The sequence below is a fragment of the Urocitellus parryii genome, unplaced genomic scaffold, assembly GCF_045843805.1.
Source record: "Urocitellus parryii isolate mUroPar1 unplaced genomic scaffold, mUroPar1.hap1 Scaffold_53, whole genome shotgun sequence".
NCBI lineage: Eukaryota > Metazoa > Chordata > Mammalia > Rodentia > Sciuridae > Urocitellus > Urocitellus parryii.
Genome location: NW_027554068.1, coordinates 3,183,610 through 3,211,542, shown reverse-complemented (window position 1 = coordinate 3,211,542; position 27,933 = coordinate 3,183,610). Strand labels below are relative to the sequence as shown.

Below are 27,933 nucleotides of genomic sequence, written 5' to 3'. Positions count from 1 at the left end.
AATTGAGGACTTAGTGGTCAGTTGGATAGAAATGTTGAGGAAAATAGGGAGTCTAGAATGACCCCCAGATTTTTGGTTTGAGTAACCATGTGGCATGTAGAGCAATTAACTGATAAATAGCATATAGAAAGAGGAAAGAACTTGGTTTCATTTGCTTTTTTTTTTTTGAGGAAAAAGTTGTTTGTTTTTCAACTTACTGAAACTTACTGAGGGACTTATGGGACATCTTGGTTAAGATCCAATAGCGATTGGCACAGAGGGTCTAGAAGTTAAGAGAAGGATTTGGGATTTTAGCATTTGGCAGTTTGGAAGCCATTGTTTTCCTACAGTACCATATGAGATAATTTTAAATGGTACATGGATAAGCACTTGAAATTTTTTAATAGTTAGGATTTTATGTGTATGAAAAACATAACTTGTGGATCAAACCTATGACATCATGGACATTATCACTTAGGCCAAGTGAGTACCATGAAAGGAAAATATTAGTAAAAATACATGTGATATATGGTCTTGGTTAAGATCCAATAGCGATTGGCACAGAGGGTCTAGAAGTTAAGAGAAGGATTTGGGATTTTAGCATTTGGCAGTTTGGAAGCCATTGTTTTCCTACAGTACCATATGAGATAATTTTAAATGGTACATGGATAAGCACTTGAAATTTTTTAATAGTTAGGATTTTATGTGTATGAAAAACATAACTTGTGGATCAAACCTATGACATCATGGACATTATCACTTAGGCCAAGTGAGTACCATGAAAGGAAAATATTAGTAAAAATACATGTGATATATGGAAATGGCAACAATCATGGTGAAGCTATGCAAATAAAGTTTTGGGAGAGAATGGGGGGAGAATCACAGAATGGGGACAAAAATCAGTGTTCTGATTGGAGTTCCTTGAAGCATAGGTTTTAAGTATTTTTCAGTTATACTATAGAAGCCAGGAAGAATGCTGCTCATGTCATCTCAAATGATTTAATTACTGAATTGGATTGTTATTTCCTTAGGATTGTGTGCCATGGACAATTTTACTGATGGAGACTTCACTGTGGCGGACTATGCATTGTTGGAAGATAGCCCTTACGAAGATGATTGTGTCTTTGATCCTGAATATAAGACGGATGACTATGTTCGTGTGACTCAGCTTTACTGTGATGGAGTGGTAAGTAGGTTTGTTAAATTTTTGTTTTTAACATGGTATATCCTAAAGGCGTTCTGATTTAGGGCATTAGAGTAAAGATTTTGTGTGTGTATGTGTGTGTGTGTGTGTGTGTGTGTGTGTGTGTGTGTGGCTATGGATTTTTATAAGAAGGAACACATGCTTTTGAAGAGGTTATTATTCAATAGAAATAAGCTGTGCCTCAACAATAAGAATAGATTTTAGAGAATAAGTGAAGACATGAGGCGGCTTTCTGAGAATTAGAAAAACTCTTGAATACAGTTGTAGAAAGAAAATCAGGAAACATGAAAAAGGCCTTAAATTAAGACTCACTGGCTACAGATATATTCAAAGCATATAAGTAAATGTACATTAGATTTTTTTCAGTTTAGTTCTGCTAATCCATTGATTGAAAGTCAAAAAGTATACTTGTGTATTTTACCAGTTGCAAATCGAAATAATTTTCTTTTTTTTTTTAGGGTATGAAGTATAAAGATTATGCCCAAAGCGAGAAACATTTAGGTGAGCATGTTGACATATTAACGTTAATTTATTGATGGACCACAAATGGAGGTGATTTATCTAGTCATATCAACAAATCAGATGTATATGTCTTCTTAAAAATAGATTCTTACTATTTTTTTTTCCTGGAAACCAAAATCTTTCTTTGTAAATTGAGTTTTAGCCAACACTTAAATATTCTTAACATCTAGCAGTTTAAAAGATTAATTCATTTCTTGTCTTCTCATATCCATTTTTACCTTTTCTGTATAGCAGTGTTGATTCATTAAAAATCAGGGCACAAATATTAATTTTAAACTTTTTTATTTTAATTAAGAATTTGACATCTGCAATATATGGTGTAGTAAACCACTTTCTGTCCTGCAAGATTACTGTGATGCCATTAAAATATAGATCTTCTGGCCACTTCTTTTTCAACATCAGTACAGTTCTGTGATATCACGATTACATCCCTGTGTGGAGACCATGTAAGTCACTATATGTTATTCATTTTGGATGAGCGGTGATAAGCATGTTGCACAGTGCTAAGGAATGCCAAATACAATGGAAGGCTTATACCTCATTCTTTTTTTTTTTTTGGTGATACTGTGGGTTGAACTCAGGGTCTCCCCCGTGCTTGACAAGCTACACCTTCGACCCTTTTTTAAAAAATTTATTTTGAGATGCAGTCTAGCTAAACAAAGTTTCAGCTGGCCTTAAACTTGAAATCCTCCTGCCTCACCATCTGGAATAGCTCGGATTTTAGGCATATGCCACCACACTTGGCTTACTCTTCATTCTTATATGCTGTTCAGTTTTGCTTTTGTTTAAGAGGTAGAAAAAGTAATTTCTTGGAATTTGAATATGAAAGAAAATTTATAACATTATAATGAAATAATGCTGAATAGTATTAGATGGTAGACTTGAAGTTAAGTCAGGAAAAATTAAAATACTTTTATAAATGTCAGTGGTATAGAACTGAGAGAGAGAGGATATATGGTTTGGTCCATTTAATAAACTCCTTATTTATGTTACCTAGAGTGGAGAAAAGAACTGAATGTTTTTGTCAGATAGCGTGTAATATAAGCATAAAATTCAGTGAATTTGTATATATGAGAATGTAATCTTTCCCAAAATAAATTTGTCTTTAAACAGTTCTCGTGCCTCTGAGATGAGTTTGAAGAAATTACAATATCTTGAGTTGATGTAAGATATTGTGGATTTGGCAAAGAAAGTTGTGGTAAGTGGTAGAATGTAGCCCCGCCTCCAAAGAATGTAAATATAGAGTGTCAGTTGTTAACTGTTAACTGCTATAAACTGTGTGACCAGTTTATAGCAGTTAACAGATAAGCTTTTCAGTTTTCTTTACCTGAGATTATTCTGCTGTCAGAGTGTGCATGGTATGGAAGTGATAACGTTGATGACCAATGTCCTGGTTCTGCCATGCCATAATGGACCAGGACAGCTTCTTGATATTAAAGGAGAGAAATTAGAATTTGTCACAAATGAAAGGGGGCCCTGGTTCATAGAAACCTTAATCACAGGTTCTAAAAGTAAACAAACTCCGCCTTTTGACATAAAAACATACCACTATTGACAAATACTTTGCCTTTGGGATAAAATTTATCAGGATAGATTTGAGGAGGTGTCTTTGTACTATGGTGATTCTCTCTCTCTCTCTCTTTTGGGGGTGGGAGACTGAACTCAGGGGCACTCAACCACTGAGCTACATCCCCAGCCTGTTTTGTATTTTATTTAGAGACAGGGTTTCACTGAGTTACTTAGTACCTCGCTTTTGCTGAGGCTGGCTTTGAACTCATGATCCTTCTGCCTTGACCTCCTCTCTCTTTTAAAAAGCCATTTGATAATTTTTCTTATTTCAGTTGGTTATGGAGCCAGGTGTTATACTTGTTTTTATTCTGACTGTGAACTTAAATTTAGAAAGCATTCTGGTGTTTATTTCTGCTGATAACTCATTACAGTTACAAACCAGCCAATGTGCCTTGTTAGAAAACCTAGGTTTAATGAACTTTAAATATCTACACATCTAAAATTTACACAAAATCAGTTTATTACTAGAACCTTGTGGAAGACTTTTGAAGAATTCTTGTTTTAGTGCTCTTAAGGGGTAAATTGATCATGTAAGTGCTTGTGGAAAATATACTACTATGTAATACAGTTACATATCATTTAATGATTGGGTACATTCTGAGGAATGCACCATCAAATGGTTTTGTTGTCTTAGTATCATATAGTATACTTATACAGACCCAGATGGTGTAGATTAGTCACTGGATGTGACCTCTTAATGCAATTAAGAGACAAAGTGAACACAAGTTGTGACTGCTGCTGACATATGGCATGCTACTTTACAGTGAAGTTTGTTTTTTTTTATTTCAATAAGTAGCAGTACACTCTAAAATAACAGTTACATAAACCAGTAATGTAGTTGTTTAATATCATTTTCAAGTGTTATACATATATATAATTATCTGTACTATTCTTTAATATAATTGGTAGGGCAGTAAGTTTTATATCAGCATCACATAAGCTTGTGAGCAGTACATTTTATTGTGGTATGTAGGATGTCACCATAGCTACAATGTCATTAGGTAATAATAATCTTAAACTCTGTTATAATCTTTGGGACCAATGTCCCATTTGGCTCATCATTGATGGAAAATGTCATTATGCAACACAAGACTATTCCTAAAATGGAGATTTTTTTTCTATTACAAAATTCAGGAATAAGGAAAAAATGCTTTTTTGTTCTTTTTTTTATTTTGCAGAATGATCCATTCCTTATCGAAGGCTTATTGAGAATTGGTTATAAAATAGAAAATGTAAGTGTTAAATGTGGAAACCCAGCTCACCCACTGAATAATTGGCAGTCACATCACTGCCCATTTTCCCATGTACTGAGACCATATATTCAAAGTTATATGTAATATTTGGTAGTATGGTTTCTATATATTACTCAGTGTAATCTCATTTTGCAGGTTTGTTTCATTACATTTTTTTACCCATATATGTTACAAGTTTTTTTCTTCTCTTTTAGATTGTTTTCCTAGCATATATTCCCCCAAATGAAATTATTAGGTCCCCAGTATGAATATTTTTACTGTATAATTACTAGGTAATCCTCAGATGCAGTGATAAACCAAATTTTAATGGTACTGGTGATAGAAATGACTTCATGTTTCCTTTAAGCCTTATACCAGCAGTGGCAATTCAGCTATTTAATTTCTGAGGTTATTTCATACATTAAAAGAACAAACATTTCTGTTAACTCTTGACCCTTCCTGAGAATCAATGCTCTGAGCATCCATTTGCCTAGCCATAGTCTTGATTATCTCATAATAATTCTTTTTGCCACAGACTATGTAAAATATGTAGTCCCTGTGGAGAACTTTAATCTATACCTTTAACCTTAGGGTAAAGAGGGAAGTCCTAGTCTAATTGAGATTTGAGACTTCTTTTCTACCTTGTAAATTTGTACTCTCATACTGCAAAGGACAGCCTTTGACCAGGTTGTACACCTCAGCTTTCAGGTCTGTAATCATTGCAAAAGCATTTTGAACTCTGAGGGTAGCTGGAGGTCACCCAAAGAAGGAACACGTGAGTCCACAGTTTCTGTTAACTTGTATGTTGTAGTCCAGTTATCCTCTATTGTGTGATGCAGTAATGAAAATACATAAGTTTTGTATAAAGGTTTGAAATACTGATTAAGATAAATATATATTGCCACAGAATACTTGAGTATCATTCTTCTTTCCTCTTTTTGAAACAGAAAATTTTGGCAATGGAAGAAGCTTTAAATTGGGTAAAATACACAGGAGATACAACAATTCTACCTAAATTAGGATTAATCGACAATTGTTGGTCTATGTTAAGTATTTTCTTCACTGAATGTAAGTATAAGTTCTTTAAATTGTTAACTCAGTTTTTAAAGGTATTATTTGGGAAATGGAATATATAATTATATGATTTTTCATTTATTCTAGCAGCATTTAAAAAATGTTTTTCTTTATAGTGTTTTTCTTCTGTATATGAAATAAAAGAACTTTATTTTTTTATTTCCTTTATTTATTTTTATTCTTTTTAATAGTGACAGAGTATATTTTGACATATTATCCATACCTGGAGTATAACTTGAATAAGAGAACTTAAACCTTATAGTTAGTTTTATCCTGTTTTTTACCATTCAGATTATTGTGGCATCATACTTTAAAAATCCTATCTAATAGTTGTCATAAGTTATAATATGTAATACTCAAATAAAAAGCTCACAACTGGGCCCATGTCTTTTTATTCATATGAGAAAATAACAGAAGGTAAAATTCTGATTTTCATTTTCTTGATAAATCTGCTATTCTTTTATGTATGGAGAAATAGCCTTACATATTTCTCCAGTTTTTTGAAATGTTTTTCTTCCTTCCTTTCTTTCTTTTTTTTTTTTTTTTTTTTTTTTTTTTTTGTGGTGCTGGGGATTGAATCCAGGGCCTTATGCATGCTGGCCAAGTCCTCCGCCACTAAGCTATGTCCCCAGCCCTGAAATGATTTTCTTTAAAGCATTTGAATATTAGCAGTAATTTTTTTAGAGTATACTTTATAGGAATCTTGACACAGAAAATGTTTTGACTCTTTAGTTGATGATAATCCATAATCTGCAATCTCCATTGTGAAGAGGGAAGATTTGTCTATTGACTTAAATAATAGAGAGGAATTAAATATAGATAGCTCTTTCTGTTAGGCTCACTAGATAGTGGGGTGTATTATACTGATAGAGGTTATTCTCTTCATTGTTTTGAAAGCCTCTGATTCTGGACCAGGTTTTAGGGTAGAGGTGGAGAAGCAAGATCATGTATTGCCACTATTGTGGGCCCATTTCTGATTCTCTCATAATAGCCCTGTGGGGTGGCTGTTATTCTCTCTTTTTTTTGCGGGGATACTGATGATTGAACTCACAGGCCCGACCAGTGAGCCACATCCCTAGCCCTATTTTTTTGTATTTTTATTTTTTAGAGATAAGGTCTGTGTTGCTTAGTGTCTTTTTTGCTGAGGCTTGCTTTGAACTTGTGATCCTCCTGTCTCAGCCTCCCGAGCCGCTGGGATTATAGGCGTGCACCACCATGCCCAGCCTATTATTCTTAATTGTAGAAGTGAACAATCTAAGACTTATGAGGTTAAGAGAGATTTCTACAGTCTAGTAAGTAGTAGAACTTAGATAAGAAAGCAAGTTGCAGAATGATTTGTACAGTATGATGCCATTTATATAATGTTTAAAAACATGCAAAACAATATGCATATTCTTAATACAGAGAATGTATTAAAAATGTTTTAAAAATGCATGGGCATGTTGAACACCAGGGGAGTGGCTATCTCTGGGGGTAAAGGAGGGAAAATAATTAACACAGTGGATGTCAACTGTAACAAACTTCTGCAAAAGAAGCTGAAGTAAATATGGCAAAATGTTAATTTCTTGCTAAGTTGGTACACAGTTGGTACATGGGTGTTCATTATGTTAATGTTATTCTTTGTACTTTTATGTATACTTGAATTATTTGATAAAGTGTAATTAAAAGTGCACATAAGAGGGGAAAAGCCCAGAATTCTAAATACCTTCTATTAATTTTTCAGCTTTCACTATGATATGCTGAAGTAATATACAACCAAAATATTATGACTAACAATGAGAGGGTCTTTTCTTGGTTATATTACTTGTCCTGAAGTTTTGTCTTTGTTGGCCAGGGTTGAGCTGCAGCCGGGTCTATTCTCTGTGGCCATGTTCTTTATTTCCAAATCCAAGTTGTACTTTTTTGGAACATGTTTCTTTAAAAGAGGGAAAAGAACAATAGCCAGTTCACACTGTGTTTCCTAGAGTGCTCATTTAGACCTGGTGTATGCTATGGCAGTTTGACTTCCTTTACCACAAAGCAAGTCACAGGGACAGGTCTGCCCCATACGAGTGGATACAGTCTTCCTATAAGAAGGCTCTGAAATGGCAGCAATCAGGCACTTTCGTTGCCTCCCTAAAGGAAATTTCATAGTATATTTTGAATGTACTTTGTGGTTAAAATAGTATATGTGTTGGGGCTGGGATTGTGCCTCAGTGGTAGAGCACTCACCTAGCATGTGTAAGACACTGGGTTCGATCCTCAGCACCACACAAAAATAAATAAATAAATAAAATAAAGGTGTTGTGTCCATCTACAGCTAAAAACGAAGTTTAAAAAATTGGTATACATGCATAGATTTATCCCTCCTACACATAACATTCTTCTTCTTTTAAATCAAATAGGATTTTCTACAAGGAATTTGTCTTATCCCTGACTGAAGGTATCATTTCTAAGATTATCATCTTCAGCAGTGGTGGTCAAGTTAAATGTGAAGTAAGTATCTAATAAAGGAGAAACTTTATTAAATTTGTAACCAAAATGTTTACACCTGTTAAAATGTTTTAAGTTTGAGGAAGTTGTGTGATTTGAATCTTGTCTTTTGTAAGAAAAAAAAAGTTATATCATTTAAGAAAATAAATATTAGGACATGCATTGCAGTGAAGCATTTTCACATTCTTTTATTTCCTCCTAGGAAAAGCATACTTTTTATATTTTGGTTTTACTCTTTTTGATAACTTCCATTTTATTAATACCCCAAAAGGGGTAGTGGTGGAGGTGTGGGTTTTAGAGAAGGGGAAGAGTGCCTTGAGGGATTACCTTTAACTTCACCATCTGAATGTGGCAGGAGTGGGTAATTATAATATATATAATTTATTGGATCTTCTGCTTACCCTTAATTATTTAAAGTTTCTTCATAAAGTGTGTCTACTCTCTTGTTCCTCTTTTCAGTAAATTATTTTGCTAAAGCTTTCTGGGCTTTTGTCTGGGTCAAAACATCATCACTGTTCTCTATCAAATTGAACATTGTGTGTGCTTCTGGAATATTTATTACTTGTGGTTTTGTGCTTTATGTCATGGGAGTGTGAGACAAATTTTGGATGTCTTTGTTTTGTTTAAAGTTTGAACACAAGGTCATAAAAGAAATAGTTCCTCCAAGACCTATTCTGAAACAGAAATGTTCTAGGTAAGATTTTTTAACAATCAATCAGTAGTTTTTATATTTTCTCTTAGTATATAACTCTGTTAAATGCAGATTTCTAAATTGTGCTATTTTTTAAAATTGGCTGTGTACACATATATAAATAAGTATTTTAAAAATTATTTTTATGGATATTTAAAACAGAACTAGCTTTAGAATGATTAAATACTGAAAATTTGAAAAAAGTCACTATTTAGTGGTTGAACTTGTAAGTAAAATTATAACATTTCATGTTATGAAATTACTTATAAACAGATTTGGCATTTAACAAAAATTATATAGTTAGCTTTTGGCTTTTAATTTCAAAAGCATTTTTGCTTTTTTATGTTTCTCCATTTTAAACATTTTGAACCAATGACTATTTCTTACCTTGAAATACTTAGTGTATTGTCAAAATTATTCACCTCTGTATCTTTCTGTTCAGATCAAATAATTCCAATCCTTTTTTCTTTTCTTTTCGGTCCTGCTTCTTGTTTTTCATCCTAAAAATTGATTTTTTTTCTTATAATTTGTGACCAAGAAAAACCAAAAGAAAAGATGTATAGAATTATTTGTTGAAAAGGAATCAGTGTAACCAAATCAACCAAATTCCCATGTTGTTATTGGGGTGAAAATAGTATTTTATTATGGGATCTTGCTTGCAGAGTACATGTACTATTCTTATTTACCCTACACAGTAATTTATATACATTATGTACATGGAAATAACATCTATACAAATTATACATAGCTTTCTTAATTAAAAGTCACAGCCTATTGGAGAATGTATTTCTATAGTAGGCAACAGAAAGTAGTTCATTGAGCAATTAACAAAGGTAAATTATCACTAATTGTAAATGTTTATCAGCCTAGAGAAGCTAAGACTGAAAGAAGACAGAAAATTGAAAAGAAAGATCCAAAAACAAGAAGCAAAAAAATTAGCACAAGAAAGAATGGAAGAGGACTTAAGAGAAAGTAATCCACCCAAAAACGAAGAACAGAAAGGTATGCAGAAGTCCAAACATGATAAGAATAATATGCATTTGCTTAAACGTACAAATACAGAATTATAAGGCTCATATTATTATTTAATTGAAGTATAGATTTCAGTTAGTATTTTCATACTATCACTAAAATATAGAATTCAGTTAGCATCTTTGTCTTCTATTATTCTTAGATAGTGAAGGGATTGGTGTGAAGAATATCATTTTAGAAGCAGTACACAGCGATTCACATGCTGTCCTGCTGCTAACTCTAGGCAAACTGTGTCTGTTTCCTCTTCTTCAAACTGAATTGGAACATAATATCTGACCTGCATATTGTATGTTTGACAGTGCATTGTACAATCTGCTATGTGAATTTAAGTTCCAAAATATTGAACTGTAAATTAACTACTAATTGTCTGGAATAGTTGAAATAAAGAGGCAGTTCATAAAAGGTATCATAGAGATTGCCTTGCCCAGCTTGTATTTTCATTCTCTAATAACATGGGGATGTCTCATAGGTGATTTTACTATTTCTGTAGACATCTTAACCAGTATATTTATTTTTAGTTTTAAGTTGAAGTAAGTTTTCTCAGTTTTCTACATTGTGCCTGGATTTCCAAAATGAAATAGTTACCACTTGCTGTCTTTTTTTTTTATCTAATATACCAGTACTGTTTTACAGATTGATCATAATTATCTTTGCTACTGAAAAATGTATTTTTAACTTTGTGAATGTATTTTAATTTTGCATGTTTAAGAACTAAAAATATTTTGGAGGTGATGAGATTGGGTTGGGATTGTTGAGGGAAAAAAGTATTTTAGAGGAAATAAAATTTTAGATGCTATTACATGAATGGTGTGAAATGAAGAGAATATAGAAGTATTGTTAAATATTTATATTCCTAATTTAAAGTTTCTTGAGTTGTCTGTGTAAAATAAAGCAATCAATCTTAATTGTATCTTATGATATAATATAATGTTACGTTATTTCTTTCTAAGTTATGCCCTTGCAAATTAGTGTAATTTATCACTTTAACCTTTGTTATTTATTCCTAGAAACTGTAGACAGTAGTCAGAATTGTCAGTTCATTGATGACAGAATTCTGCAGTGCATAAAGCAGTATGCTGACAAGATTAAATCAGGTATACTGAACCCTTCCAAGCTTCTCAAAGAATTGCTTTCTTGGAAAGTTTTGAGCACAGAAGACTATACAATGTGTTTTTCTAGCAGAAATTTCCTCAATGAAGCAGTGGACTATGTCATTCGTCACTTGATTCAAGAAAAGAATAGAGTAAACACAAGGGTATTTCTTCATGTTTTGAGTGAGCTTAAAGAAGTGGAACCCAAATTAGCTACCTGGATCCAGAAACTTAATAGCTTTGGTATGTCCCTTTATATTCTAGTCTGGTAGGAAGGATAAATGTAGGTCTTTTTATCTTCCTATCTTATCTTTTATGATATTTTAAATGTGGAATACACGTGTATGGTGAAAAATACTACCATCCACACATAATTTTTAGGTTATTCTATAGAAGGGAACAGTATGTTTTTTAAAAAGATCTAAACAAAATAAAAATCAGTCAGTAGGGAAATCTAGACTTGTATTATACTAAACATTTGTGAGTACTAGACACTACTCTGTGTAACCAACACACCCTGGAACCTAGGAGCTATTGAGTGCCTTCTGGGATTGTGCGCCTCAATAGCCTTGTTGAGAAAGATTAAGATTCTGGGAAGAAAAATTAGGACAAGCAGATGGGACTCATTGTTTAGGAGCACCTCAGGCAAATCTATATTGAAGGATGAGAAGAAATGTACCCTGGGGTTCAAGTAGGTGGTTTTGAATCACAAGGGAAGGATGTGGAAGACATCCCCTACCTCCCATTCAGGCTTCTTGCCCAAGGCCATACAGGACTGCAGAATGAGCCCTCAGGTATGGTAGCTGTCTAACACAAGTAAGGATGCTTTGGGTACCTCCCAAGATGCTATATATTACGGCAACTGGGCTAGCATGATTGTTGATTCATCTGGCAGCTATTGACAAAATTCTACGGGAGGCCACAGGAAAGAGAGTAGTGCTCTCAGACCCAAGAATAGCACCTTCCCAGCTTCTACCAGCTACCCCCATCTTTTTGAGTTTTTACAGAAATGCAGTTAGTAGAATTTAAGGGTTTCAAAGAAGATTCAGGTCAATTTCTGTTGGTAGAAAGTCAGATGGCAGCAAGCTTGGCATATTCCTGCTCTGAGCATAGGTCTTAATAAGTTTCTGGTCTCAGAAAATCACTCTTAAGTGATAAGATTGCCGATAATGTCCAATAGAAAAGTAAATTCATAAGTTCTCACTTAACACTTTAATCTTCCATAGAGGATAGAGTCACAACTGGAGAAGTGGGCCTTATAGTTTAGACTACATTGGAAGAATGCCAGTCAGTGTTTTTTCAGGTAAATGCAGTCTTGCAGCTGACTGGCAGGAAAATATGACTATGTCTTGTGATATAACCCATGTATATTCTGAGGAGTAAAGGTATCACTTTAATAAGTTTGTATATATACTAAAGTATAAAATTAGCTCAAGGTTGTTAATTAGTAAAGATGTTATTATAGCCCTGATGTAAACTCACATACATTTAATTAAAGCAAGCAATTTCCAATTCCAGAAGTCACATCGTGAATATTTGACACAAGAGAGGCCAGTTTATATGTTCAGCAAAAGATGGAGGGAGAAAGAAATAGCAGAGCACAAGTAGGAGAATATTAGTTTTAGTAGTACTATGGTTGGCCTACACCCCCTTCCTGGAGCACATGCCTGCACATGAGACTGGATAGGGAATGTGAATGTATTTCTTAACTGGAGGTTTCTTTGGATATTTTGTTCTATGAATATTTTATGTGGCCACCCATTCTGGTGTTTTATGCTAATTTCTCATGCAGCATGTCCTTTGTAAGCTATTTCATCTGAAAGAAATAGCAGTGAGCAATCCAGGGTAATTTTGACTTTAGTAATCGCTGCTCCATTTACTGATTTGAGAACTTCAGGCCCATGCATGGTTGGCAGTGCTGTATTTAGAGGTATGATGAGGAATTTGTATGAATTTCCTCTTTGCTTTTTGGTGGCTGTGTTAGGAAGGAACGAAGATTCACCATCCTTTCAGTGAGAATTTATGAGGTTGCAGCCACCCTATTTTCTGATGTGGAGAACAGGGAGTAAAAACAGGAATAATGGGCTGGGGTTGTGGCTCAAGGGGTAGAGCATTTGGCTTGCATGTTTGAGGCCCTGGATTCAATCCTCACCACCATGTAAAAAAATAAAGTTATGTGTACATCTACAACTAAAAATATTAAAAAAGAAAACAGGAATAGTGACCACCTTGATTTTTGTATCATGATGAGGAACCATGATATTTTGGAAGATAAGGAGCAGTTCTTGGAGGTATTGGAGGAAGAATTAAAGGCAGTTAGGCAAAATTTTGCATGTTATTGATGTTTGGTTGCTATGGAATATACATAAAAAGACATTATAAAATCTTACTAGTTTATCAGTTAGAATGAAAAGTTATTATACATTAGTCAAAAACATAGTATTTTTCTTAAGCAATTTAATGTCATTTTGTCATCTCCTAAGTGCAAAAAAGATATTTGTAATGATAGAAGTCTTTGGCTTACCATACTGAAAATTATTGCATTTTAGTATATTAGTGTTCTGTGTGTTTCTACAAATGCATAATAACTCAAACAAGTCTGTTTTCAAGTATTGGAATATTTTCACTGAAAATATAAGCAAACTATAATGGAACCACTTTCAAAGATGTGAAACTCCACATAATTTTACAGTAAAAATTTTTTCCCATTTGTGATTTGTATTTTGTTTTCATTGTAGGCTTAGATGCAGTGGGACCTTTTTTTTCTCGATATGGAGCATCTCTTAAGGAGCTTGATTTTAGCATCATGACGTTCCTCTGGAGTGAGAAATATGGCCATAAACTAGCCTCTATAGAAGGAAAGCAACTTGATTACTTCTGTGAACCAGTGTCATTAAAAGAAGCACGTTGTTTAATATGGCTGTTGGAAGAACACAGAGACAAGTTCCCAGCATTGCATAGTGCTTTAGATGAATTCTTTGATATAATGGGTATGTGGACCAAGCTTGGATTTATATTGTATTTAATCTTAAAGAAAATATCTGCAAAGGAGCTGCTCCTATAAATACTTAATGTGAGAATTATTATAGTACAATCAGTTCACTTGGAAAAGATGATTGATGAGAGAGCATGAAAGTGCTGAGGGCTTCGGAGGAAAAACTCAGCACTGGGTTCTCCCTGTTAGAAGAAAGCTGTGGAGCAGGGATAGAATCTTGAGATGGCCTATGAAAGCCTGTAAAAGTGGAAGTAGAATTGGACAGGTGGAAGTTGGGCCTTAGAGAGGTGGCTTAGAGGGGAGCTGAGAGGCCTGTTTGGATAACTGCATGGAGTCCAGTTTGACACAGTAGACTAATTAGCAGTTAATTTCTTAGGCTTCTCTTGGATTTTAGTTTCCTTATCCTTAAAAAAATGAAATGATTTGGAGCCAGTGATCTCTGATCCTGTTTTACTTCAAAATTCTAATATTCTTAATTTTTAATGTTTTTATCTTTCATTCTGTGTGTGCACCCTAATAGTCTTCTCTCCTTTTTTCTTTATCAGTCTCCTCTGTATGTTGTTAGAAGTTAGATTCAAATTTAATGCCATTTGATTTAAAAATCTGACCTTGTATAACAGTGTCACACATTATAAAGTTCAAACACAGTATAAAAAACTGAAAAGCTTGCTTTTGTTTTGGTTCTTAGCAAAATGAACATTTGCATATAGATGGTGTTGTCTTTCCAGGATACTGTTTTCTAATGGGAGGTGACGTGCTACTTGATATTCTGAATTTAGTGCCATCAGTTATTGCTATTGGTAATAAATTTTATCTTGAAACTAAGCCTACAAAACCCAGTGTATGTTGAGTCACACAACAGGACCACTACAAAAGACAGTTTTCTCTTAGTGACCACTCTTCCCAATTCTTATGTTCTATACCTAAAATACTCAGAACATCTGGCTGCCAGTTTGACTGCTGTCATCCATGGAGTCAGAAGCTACCAATCAAATTTATGGTGATCTCAACAGATTTTCAACTCTAGTAGCTGTGTCTCCCACCCTCACCCCAGACATTTTGAGTATTATGTCTTATTTAAAAGAAGGATAGTATTAACTTTTTAAAATCCACTGATCTTTTATATCAGGGTATTCAATAATTCCACCAATGACATGATTATTGGGACTCAAGTTTCACTTCTGAAATCTGGATGCATGTTTTCCTAGACAATTTCTGTGTAGTCAGCTAAAGGCCCTTGCAAAGCAACATGACTAAACCCACTTACCACATCTCAAAGACTTGTTTTTCCTAAACTTTTGTTAGTGACTGGAAGGAAAGCTAAGAACAGGGAGATGGGAGAGTGAGAAATGAAAGGCGGTGACAAGGCAGAGATACACACAGAAAAGTGTTTGGTGGAGCCGAAAAATAAAGGCCATCTCTCCATAGACAGAGATAGGCAACACAGGTTTGGGGTTCAAGACTTTTCTGAGGTCAACAGTAGGGATCATAGCTGTGAAAGCTGTGGCTGAGGGTGCCCCCAACCACCCAGTAACCCTGGGAGTGCTAGATGATCAACAGTCACTTTCCAGGACCTGTAGGTCATTTAGGTTGACTGGAGACATGGGTCTTTCCTGAAATGTCTGATGGTGTGCAGAGAGGGCGTTTGGCAGAATAGAGGGCCTGGTCCCATGATGGAATCCAGTTCGGGGCTCAAGGATGCTCAGTGACCCTCAAAGAGGGGAGCAGGCACTCTGGGGAACCTGATCCCGGGTTTCGGCACCAATGAAAGGAAAGTGAGGAACCGGCAGACGGGAGAGCAATAAATGAAATATGGAGACCAGACAGAGATACATATGTGATTTTGTTTGTCAGAGCTGATAAATAAAGGCCATCTCTCCATAGAAGGAAAGGGGCAACACAGGCTTAGATTTCAAGACTTTCCTGGGAGAGGCTCAGGGATTAGAGCCAGGTGGGTCCTAATGTGGACTGTTATGGGTGGGGTTGGTACGCCCTTGGGTGGGAAAGAATGTGGGGTGGTGAAGGGTTGGGTTGGTATGAGGAAGCCGGAAAATGGTGACTGTCCCTTAGGATGGCCATCCAGATGTCTGGGGAAGTGACCATTGATTGTCCACTATAAGCAAGGACCTTACAGTGATCATTGTCGTAAATCTAATTTTTAAGCAAAAAAACTTAAAATTAGCCTTTATTCTTTTCCCTATTACTAGTTCTGTTCCCTATTACTAGTATTAACTAGTTTGTCACCAGGTCCAAATAAGCTTTATCTTTAATTTGTCCTTTCCTATGCATCTCATTTTCCTAAGCCAAGACAAGACCTTAATTCTCTTTCCATGATTAGACCATTACAGAAGTCTCCAAACTGGCTTTCATGCCTGTAATTTTCCTCTGACTCCTGTAGAATATCTGTTACTGAAAGCTTTCTGCAAAGGAAATATTAGTTCTGCCTGCAGATTACATTCACCATCTCTCTGCACTTTCTCTAGCTGCCCTCTGAGCTTACACCTACTGCTGCTATATCCAGACCTGTCTTGTGCTTTCATGCCTCTTGCCATTGCTTATGCAGCTCTAGCCACAGCTTTCCCTTTGCCTGTTTATTCCAAGTCTAACTTAAATTTCTTCTCTTCCCCAAAGCCCTCTCTAACTCCCCTTGGGCCTCTTGACTGAAGACTATTATTTCATCAGGTTTTTTGACATCTTATTTGTCATACCTGTAACATTATGTTTAGTTAGTCATTTTGCCCTTGGATTTGTTTTGTTTGCAGTGCCAGGGATTGAACCCCAAACCCTGCATATGTTAGGCAGTTCCTCAATCACTGAGCTACACCTACAACCCCTTTTTTAAAAATTTTGAGATAGGGTCTCACTAAGTTGCCCTAGCCTTTAACTTGTGATTCTTCTGCCTCAGCCTCCCTAATAACTAGGATTATAAGAGTGAGCCACCTGCCCCACTACATTACTACCCTTGGTTTTTAAACTAAACGTTTATCAGAGCCAAATAAGGAATAGAATATAGTCTGTGATAATGGTCTTGAGGTAGTTTTAAGACTTCAGTATATTATATGGTAATGTAAATATTTAGTTTCCTCATAGAACCTTCTGTTCTACAGATAGCCGCTGTACTGTATTAAGGAAACAAGATAGTGGTGAAGCTCCAGTAAGCTACTTGACCACTTTAAATCATATGTTCTAATTTGCATTAGCCAAAGGAGAAGAGGAACAACGAGGCCAGTATTTGCTTACATCACAGGTAGCATTTCAGAACCAAATTGAGAGGATTTCTGAATATGTCTGCCATTTCATTAGAAAGTTATTTCCACTCATCCTCTTAGGAATGGGGCGTTCCTCAGCAAACTCTGAGGCTTAAGTTAAATACTTTCCATAAAGTTTTACAACTAATAAATGTTAATATTAGAAGGAGAAAAGGAAAAGTTCTTTAGTTGAGAAAAAAATTGTGGTATTTTTGTGCTGAAGGAAAATAAAGGGACTTTGTTTCACTTAGCTCCAACATGAGTTTAACTTAAGAGTAATTCAAGAGTTGTTTTCCTTGACAACTTGTGGTTGTATTTTATTCTTTCTGGCAGGCCAGAAATTCTTCATTTGAGAAACATGATTAAATAATGAAAAGGATAGCACTGTGGCAGTTTTCAAAGAGAAAGATACTTGCTTATCAGTTTTCAGGATCAAATATATGGAATTCTGTCTTACTCAGCTCTATCAGATTTTGCCCTGCTAAGTATGGAAGTACAGCTAACATACCCATATAGAGAAATTAATACTGCTCCTTTCACTCTTTGTGCCCCATTATCTGGCTGGGTGTGGAACATCTGTTTGCTTAGTAAAAGGGATATCATTAAATGCTATTATAGCACATAATCAGAATTACTTAAAAGTTTAGTTAATTATTTAGAATAACATAAGCCCTGTTGAAAATGAGATTAAAATGTTAGGACAATTTAATTTTAATCATAACATTTGGCATTATTAAGCCTTTTCTTCTTTTTTATTATAAGCCATAGCACTTGGGCTGATATACAACATTTTATATACATAAAACTGATGATTAGTCTGTGAAACTTAATGTGGTTTGTTTATGTTGACATACATAATGCTGTTATTTGAGTGTTCATTGTTTTGTTTTGTTCCCCCCCACACATTTTTCAGTTGAGTTCTACCAAGGTTAAAAACAAAGGCAAGAAAAAGAAGCCAAAAGACACAAAGGTATGGAATATTTTCTGAATTAATTCCTGCCCAGACTCTCAAAAATGGATATATAAGTTAGAAATAAGCAATTCTTTTTTTTTAAGAGAGAGTGAGAGAGAGAAAGAGAGAGAATTTTTAATATTTTTTTTTTTTTAGTTCTCGGTGGACACAACATCTTTGTTTGTATGTGGTGCTGAGGATCGAACCCGGGCCACACGCATGCCAGGTGAGCGCACTACCGCTTGAGCCACATCCCCAGCCCAGAAATAAGCAATTCTTGCAGTATTATGAAACATTTTGTAGAGAAAGACTTTCTAGGGTTCAGTCTATTTTGGCAGTCTTCTACATTTTGAGGAAATTTAAGGTTCATGTTGCACATAAATAACTCTTGAAAGAAACTCTTAATCTTTATAGTTATTTATATTTTATAGATATTTCTGAGTAAAAATATAATGTAGTACTCTATTATGGATAGCCATAGGGTAGAGTTCCTGTCTTGGTTCTACCAATTATTTTCTGTGACCTTGAGCAAGTTATTTGACTTTCCTGTGCCTGTTATAATAACCTTTGCTTATTAGGTAGTAAATCTTTAATAATTATTTATTATTATTTCTGTGCTGAATTTTAGGGAGAGATAAGAATATATAAGATATTGTTTTCTATATCTCATATAAGAGCAGATAAGATATTGGTTTCTAGTATTCAAAAGCTCTTGTTGGACTTATTTATTTAAATATTTATTATCTAAAATATTCAAATAAGAATGATGAATTCTTGTCATCATATCAGTCTTAGAATTGATGGGAACTTTTCCTTTTCACCTGTGGCTCTATTCTCATTATTTCAGCATCATAGTGCATTCCTCTTGGTTTCAGCATGTCTTGGGGGCAAAAGAGGAACAGGGGTAGAGAGAATGAGCAAGTGTTCGAGGAGGATGCAGGCAGCTTGGAATTCCAGTATAAGATTCCTTGTGCCTTTGACCATGTGTCTTTAACTAATATGGAAATTTAAGTGACATTTAAAGTTTTTTGGAGGACTGGAAACTATCCCAAATGTTAATTTGAATTTATTTCTGGCCATTGAAACTTATATTACTATGTGTTCCTATTTATAAGAAAATTTGGATAGGTTTTTCATATTGTTTTAAATATTATTTAAATATTGTTTTAAATATTAAAAATAGGCTTTAAATATTATACAAATGTTTATAAATTTTAATGATAATGTTTTTCTTTCATAGACTTTTAAATTAGATGTAATTGTCATTTTTTTTTCTTTTAAACCAGCCAATGTTATTTGGGTCTGGAACAACTACAGTAACACCAAATAATGAGACTATCAGTTCAGGTGAAGATTATAAGTAAGTATGATTGTTAGAATTTTTGCCTCATTATAACTCACATGCTTTTCACTTGATAAGGCATGTTAATTTAATGTGCTCTAAACTTGTGTTTTATTTCCCTTTCATTTTTAAAGATTTACTTATTGACAACCTGATATAATATATCTCAATTGAATTAATAGCATGGCTTGTCATTAAGAATTCTTAAGAGTTAAAGTCTCAGGAATGGTGATTTATTCAGTAAGCATATATTGAGGACACACTGTGTTCAGGGCACTATGGGAAATCCCTAGAAAAATGTCTAGAAAATGTCCTTTAAAGTATTCAGTAAAGAGATTGTCCTATTGATAATTAACTAATGCTACTATAATAGGAGAAAGAAGCTATTTTGGAATCTATATATGATGTTATGGTTTAACTTTATCAGTTTTTAAAGAAACTGATAATACCAAACAAAGAAGCTCACATTTCTTAGGGAGTTTAAGAACAGTTAAAACTTGGGCTGGGGTTGTGGCTCAGTGGTAGAGTACTTGCCTCAAATTTGTGAGGCACAGGGTTCAATCCTCAGCACCACATAAAAATAAATAAAGGTATTGTGTCTATCTACAACTAAAAAAATATTTTAAAAAATGAAGAAGAAGAACAGGGGCTGGGGATACAGCTCAGTTGGTAGAGTGCTTGCCTTGCATGCACAAGGCCCTGGGTTCGATCCCTAGCACCAAAAAAAGAAAAAGAACAGTTAAAATTTGCGCTCATTGGGGCTGGGGATGTGGCTCAAGCAGTAACGCGCTTGCCTGGCATGCACGGGGTGCTTGGTTCGATCCTCAACACCATATAAAAAATAAAATAAAGATTTTGTGTCCACCAAAAACTAAAAAATAAATATTAAAAAATTCTCTCTCCCCTCTTCCCCCCCCCCTCTCTCTTAAAAAAATTGCACTCATTTTCATGAATTCTCTAAGTAGAGGAATTAAGATCCAGTCTTTGTCCATTTGGGCTGCCAGAACAATATACCATAAACTGAGGGGCTTACAAACAACAGAAATTTACTTTTCACAATTTGGCTTTTCTCAGTTCTTTAGGCTAAGAAATTCAGGATCAAAGAGCTGACCTATCTGTTGTCTCATGAGGGTGTGGTTCATAGATGGTACCTTCTCACTTTTTTCTCACATGATACATGGACAAGTGTTTTAGTCATCATTTTTGCTGCTGTGACCAAAAGATCTAACAAGAACAATTTTAAAGGAGGAAAAGTTTATTTGGGGGTCATGGTTTCAGAGGTCTCAGTCCATTGACATCAGCTTCATTGTTCTGTACCAGAGGCAGCACATCATGGTGGAAGGAGGTGGTAGAGGAAACCAGTAAGGCTCTCAGACCCCAATCATTTTACCTCAAAACTTTCTTGCATTGTCTCACATGTGAGATTTTGTGGGACACATCATGTCTAAACCATAAAAATAAGGCAGCTTTCTAAAGATACTTTTGTAAAGGTACAAATCCCATTCATCATGTCTTTGCCCTCATGACCTATGAGTTTTTGGGGAACACAGACATATAGATCATAATATAACAGTCTCCATTGAAATGAACAAATATGTATGAGGCAATACTCTAAGGCATTTACATATATAAATTAATTTAATCCATTCCTCCACTCTAAGATATAAGTACTGATATTGTGTCCATAGTATAAATAAAGAAACTCAGGCAGTTGTAGTTGAATGACTTGCTCCAGGCACAAGGCTTATATAAATAGCAGAGCCAGGATTTAAACCATACTGTCTGGTTTAGGTCCCACACTCAATCTACTGTATCTTTTGAAAGTACTAAAATCTCATATTCTTTTTTAAAAATATTTTTTATTTATTTTTAATTATAGGTGGACACAGTGTCTTTATTTTTTACTTTATGTGGTGCTAAGGATCGAACCCAGTGCCTCACGCATGCTAGGCAAGCACTTTACCTCTGAGCCACAACCCCAGCCCTCATATTCCTTTTAAAAAAAATCTTTTAATTAGTACTTTTTACCAGTCTCAATATCACTTAAATTAATAGCAATTATAAGATCTTCATTTGTCTCTCAACCCTTTAACAAGTTACAATTAATACAACATTGATTTTTTTTTTTAAACTGGAGCTGCAGGAAAATGTGCTTGGTTTAGGGCTAAATTAAAAGTGCTTACTTAGAATGTCAGATATAATGTTTCTTGACTATAATTATGAAGGGTATCTTTTCCACACTAAGCTCTCTGGTAGTACTTTCCTTCCACATAAAATCAAGTCATATGTTCGTTACCATCATGTTGTTTTTTTCCATTAAAAGTTCACCTAGCCTATCCAAAAGTTTATTATTAACAAAATTATTTTAATTAGAAGACGCAATTCAGATTCTGCAGGCCCATTTGCTGTGCCTAACCATCTTCGGCAAAATGTAGAAGAATTTGAAGCTCTCTATGACCAGCACAGTAATGAATATGTTGTCTGCAATAAGAAAATATGGGATATTAACCCAAAACAAAAATGCTCAACTCTGTATGAGTAAGTAGATTAATATTGCTACAACTAATATTCCTTATACTAAGACTGCCAATTAAAAATCAAAAGTCATTTTTTTTTACAGTACTCATTTATTGGTTCACAATCTCTGGGGAAGAATATTCTGAGAACATTTGCCACATATTACATGTAGTTAATTGAGGATTTTTAATTATTAAATTTAGGGTCATACTAATCTTTGGTTTTGACAGTTAGAATTGCTAATATAGATACTTCTAAAATTGTTCTGGTATGTCTCGATAGAAACGATAAACAAAGCTTTCAGCTATAATATTTTTATCATGAATTCCTAGGTATTCATTTGACAGAATAATATGATTATTTGGTCTCATTGTTCTTATGTTGAAGGATGCAGTGGCTTGGCATCTCAAAATGCAGCATCTCAATTGGCATCTCAATTATGTAGCTTGGTGAAGTATTACCCTTTTTATTGGGGAAAAGAATCCTAGGATACTATTAGTACTTCAGCTTGGATTATAATTGTTCAGCTGTGTTAATAGTACAAATACAGAATCCTGTCTTCTATTAGAGACTGGACTTCCTGAAAATGATGCAAAAGAGAAACATACTTTCCTTTTTTTAAAAAAAAATATTTTTTTATTTGTTGATAGACTTTTATTTTATTTATTTATATGCGGTGCTGAGAATCGAATCCAGCACCTCACATACCTCAGGCAAGTGTGGTATTGCTGAGCCACAACCTCAGCCCCAACATACTTTCCTTTTTAAGTGACTGGGTGTGAGTTACTTTAGGATTGAAAATATGAATGCAAAATTTAACAATTGAAGTTTGAGTAGGGTGGATAAAATCTAGGGAACCGCTTACCATTCTGAGATTGGCATTAATAAGCAGTACACAAGGCTTTGTTTAAGAAATTGAGGGTTAGGATCTCTATTAAGAAATTAATTTTAAAACTAACTATTTTCCTGAAAATTCTGTCACTCATTCATACTATGGTCATTTCTTCTTTTTTTCTTCAACCCATTATTGCCATTCAGTCTAGTTAAAATTGGGTTTCGTTTTTGTGATTTTTCCTTAGAATTGAAATACTGAGCAAATCATATTTCCATAGGACTCCTAGATGACAAAATATTTACTTATAAAATTACACTGGTATTCTTAAAATATCTTGGAATTTGCTTCAAGCATCCAAAACTGAAGCTAAAATATGTAGTTTTTAGTAGCTTCTTTCTTAAAGAATTTATTGCCACTGAAGTGGGAAGAAATTAAACAGATTTATGAGAAAAAAGTAGACTGATTTGTTTTTTTTTATTTTTGAGATAAAATTTATATCATATCATAGTAGAAAACATAGAAGTTATAGGAAGGTATATCTTAAAACCTAATTCTTGAAATTTCTAAAGTAAACTGGGTGTGGTGGTGCACAGCTAACATTCTGGAGGTTCAGGAGGCTGAGGCAGGAGGATGGCAAGTTCAAGGCCAGACTCAGCAACTTAGTGTAGCCCTGAGAAACTTAGGGAGATCCTGTCTCAAAATAAAAAGTAAAAAGGGTTGGGATGTGGCTCAATGGTTAATCGTCCTGAGTTCAATCCCTGGTACCAAATTTAAAAAAGTAAACATATGATGGCTTATTTTATTGTCTAATTATAAAAGGAAATTAAAATTAAACTTTTATATTTGAAAAGAATGTTGAGTAGAAAAATATTGGACAAGGAGTCAAGAATACGGGGTTAACTACTACAAATTAAGCTTTTCTTGACTTTAGTGTAACATTTTTTTTAATATTTATTTTTTTTATTTGTAGTTGGAAACAATACCTTTATTTCACTTATTTATTCTTATGTGGTGCAGAGGATTGAACCCAGGGTCTCTCATGTGCGAGGCGATAGCTCTACCGCTGAGCCACAACCCAAGCCCCATTGTGTAACATCTTAAAATAGGAATTTAGCCTAATTTCTTTTTAAAGGCCCTTTGTAACATTTTAGGATTTATGTAGTTGAAACAGGTACTTTGCCTTTATTGTTTCCTAATAGCACCTCAGTAGTGTTAGCTGAGATTTATTAGCCACATAAGGTTAAGTACTGTTGCAGATTTGAGGAAAGTATAGGGCAGAGGTCTCATGTAGCCCTGCAGCATAGAGGAGAGTCAAGGTGATCGTTGGTAGTTTTACAGTGTATTACACATGAAGGTGATGTTTTGAAATAAGAATCATGAACATGATTTTCAAAGGGTACTCTCAGAATAGCAGAATGGGAATGTCCTTGGAAATGTCTTTCCCATCCTTGTTGTTTCCTCTGTGCTGATGGTGACATGCCCTGGCATTCTGCATGTCCTTCTTTGACCACTTGAGATAATAGTGATGATCATCAAATTATGTAAATGTTGTATATACACAGAGTAACATTTATATATATATATATATATGCACAACAACTATTAATATCCCTGATGTAATTGACTTTATTATTATTTTTTACTCTTATATGTGTGTCTACTACTTCATCTCTGGTTAGGTATAGGAATACTATCCCTTTTAGAGTCTGAGGTATTTGAGGGGGGCCAGATATTGAAAGAGAAGAGAAATCTCTTAAACTGCAGAAACTGAAATGATGTTGAGCCTCATCATCTCAGTGTATTTAGCATCTTTCATTATAACTTCTTTCATCTTTACTAAACAGCCACACCAGTACTAATGTGCACTCTTGAGAGATTTGATTCTAACCCTTGTAAAACACTAGATTATGAAAAAAATCATATTTGTGCTATTTTGGACCCTGTATATACTAAGACTAGAAAAGTCTAAATATAGAGTAAAAATTCATTTTGTATTTTTCAAATAATAGTAACTATAAAAATGTTCTTCATAGTTTGGTTATAGTACCATTTCTATTTGAGCTTAAAAATCCTTGTCGAATTAAATTTTGTTCTGCTTGCATATATGAAAAATTCATTGCTGCTTAGCATTAGAAAAAACATGGACTGTTTTTTTTTTTCTTTGAAGATTTTTTTTCTAGCCAGACAGAGTGGCACACATCTATAACCCCAGCAACTCATAGGCTGAGGCAGGAGGATTGCAAGTTTTGAGGTCAGCCTCAGCAACTTAGTAAGGCCCTAAGTTACTTAGCTTGTCATTTGCTTTTTTTTACCTAATTACATATGGTGGGTATTTTTCAACAGTAGAATGGTATATAGACTCTTTTTTAAAAAAAACTAAAACATTCATTGGACTATGTAGTTTTGTTCACCATAACAAATATTAAAGAGTATCACTGAGTCAAACTTAAATGAGAAGAATTACATATTCTTCAGAATTGTGACTTCCTAGCTACTTGGTAATTATTACTTGGATCGGAGTCCATCCCCTTTGTGATTGGTACCTCATTGCTGAATTATAAGAGCAGTTTACTTTTCCTTGTGAATCATTGCGCTGTATGAAAATTGAGATAGGATTTTTAAAGATTTGATTTTTCTCTTCTCTTGTGACATTCTTGTTATTGACCATGGTATTTCTGAATAAATTTTGCTTGTTCATTGCTTTTTAAAGAGATTGCATAATTATATAATTAAAATTTAAAAATAACTTTGATTTCCTTTGGCTCCCCCCCCAAAAAAAAAAAAGCTTTAGAGGATTATTTTCTAAGGGGTAGACAGTTTTATTTATTGTAATATTGATTATACTTAACCTTTTATTTGTCTTTGGAGACCATTTGAGGTCAGTGAGATGTAAAATTGTATTTTGCTTTGGGAGAATAAACTTTTATAAAAATAAATATGTGCAAGTACTTCCGCTTAGTAACTTATGTAAATGTAAATTTTTTCCAAGTTATTTCTCTCAGTTGTTGGAGGAACATGGTCCTTTGGATATGAGTAACAAGATGTTCTCTGAAGAATATGAGTTTTTCCCAGAATAAACTCATACTAGATACTAGAAAAAGCAGGAGGTTTAAAATCTTTTCTCCTGGGATGTCCTCGTTTTGTTGTGATTGACAACTGTATTGCATTTAAAAAAGTTGCATTGCGACTTAAGAAAAAAAGAAAGAAGAAAAACATTAAAACAAAAGTGGAAGAAATTTCAAAAACAGGAGAGTATTTACAAGTCAAACTACCACTGATTCCAACTGCTAGGGAATTTAAACCAGATGTAAAGTCCAAACCAGTGTCTGATTTGTCTTCAGCACCAGTTTCTGAGGATGTGAAGCCCAAACCTGTGTCTGCTGATTCTCCCAAACCAACTTGTGAAGACATTACACCCAAATCAGTACCTGATAGTTATTCCAGTCCAGTTTCTGAGAATGAGAAACCCCAAGGGGTATCTTCTGATTCTCCCATATCAGTCTCTGAGGATGTAAATCACAAACAAGTCCCCTCTCATTCTCTCAAACCAGTTCCCGAGGATGGGAAACCAACCTATTGGACTCAATCTCACTTGGTCACAGGATACTGTACATATCTTCCTTTTCAGGGATTTGACATCACCCAGACACCACCAACATACATAAACGTGTTACCAAGTTTGCCCCAGTACACCAGCATCTACACACCTTTGGCCAACATTTCTTCTGAATATCAGCTGCAGAGATCGATACCAGTGGTGCCATCTCTTGTAGCCAGTGACAAAGCTGATAAAAACACTGCTGCCTATTTTGAGGTTGCTGAAGTTCTTTGTTGTAATAGTTCATAAAAAATGTGTATTAATATTTCCCAAGTGTCTGTTGATTCATTGGATCGTCATGAGACTTTGTGCCATTGGGGAAGCATGTCAACTCACTCTCAGAACTGAAGATGGTGACTTGTCAGCATATTCCCTGTTGCTCACTGTTAAGGAGGCTGGACCTTGGTCAACTGTGGACTTCTACAAAGGATTTCTTTTACTTGTGAGAAGTCTTGTGGCTCTATTTTTGTAGCACATTCATGTACTTTTTTATAACCACTGACCATGTGAGAATGGTTTTCTGAGAATGAGTTTACATTGGTAGCAAGAATTGTTTGACCTGAAGTTCTACTGCTTTTGCCATTATTGCATTATAACAGTAAAATATAAGGTGGTATGTTGTGTCTATAAAAAATTAGGAAATTTCTTTTTAAAAATGTACACAACACACTCTTCTCTTTTCCATACCTTGCCACTGATTTTCAAGGAATATGATAAAAAAATTAAAAAAGTATAATCCTCTAAGAATGAATGAAACTCTAAGGCTTATAATGTCTTTAATCAGCAACTATGGGCTGAATTAAATTCTTTTTTTGATAGATACTCAAATATATTTTATTTAAAAATCAATTAAAGCAAGTCCTGAATCTGTAACTACTGTCTTTAAAACAATGTTTCTAAGAACTAGCTCTTCAGAACTGTAATTTTAATTACTGCAATTTTAACAGTACATTTTAAAGAGGTTTAAGATTTAAATAAAATTATAAAAGCCTGGTACTTTTGTTTACTGCTAGACCAGATTCTTCCATTCTTTTAAATTCTAGAAAGTAATAGGATTGTTGAAACCTAGAACATAACATATCATTGTTCTTTTTATGTCCCCTAAGTATTCTCAAAATAGGGGCAAAAGCTTCAGTGTGAAACAAAATCTCTGTGAAACAAAATCTCTAAACTACTGAAGATAACTCAGAATCAAAAAGAATTTGAGTCCTTTAGGAAGAATTCAATCTACATAACCTCCATTTAATATTAGAAGCAGCAGCTGTGTGTAAGAGGAAAACCATATAATAGCTTATGCCATTTAAAATAAAATTTAAGTCACAAACACATTTTGAATGTATCTTTCAACCTCTACAGGACACAAGGCAATGCTGAAGTTACTATAACTCCTAATTTTAAAATAGCATTTAAATAAAGGTGATGTCAGCTAGGAAGATAGATTTTCAAGGAAAGGCAGATTATTTTATTCAAAGCAACAGTAGTTTTCCCTCTAAAGCCTTTTTTGTATTTATTCTATTAGTAAGTTATAATGCGTTCTATGTAGTTTATCTGAGCAGTTCTGAACCCACCCATAGTTGCCT

General features: G+C 34.3%; 1 pseudogene; it reads left to right on the top strand.

The window, feature by feature from the left end:
- The first annotated feature begins 1,021 nt into the window (after nt 1-1,021).
- LOC144252699 (E3 ubiquitin-protein ligase TTC3-like) lies at nt 1,022-26,602 on the top strand (annotated as a pseudogene).
- The last annotated feature ends 1,331 nt before the right edge of the window (nt 26,603-27,933 follow it).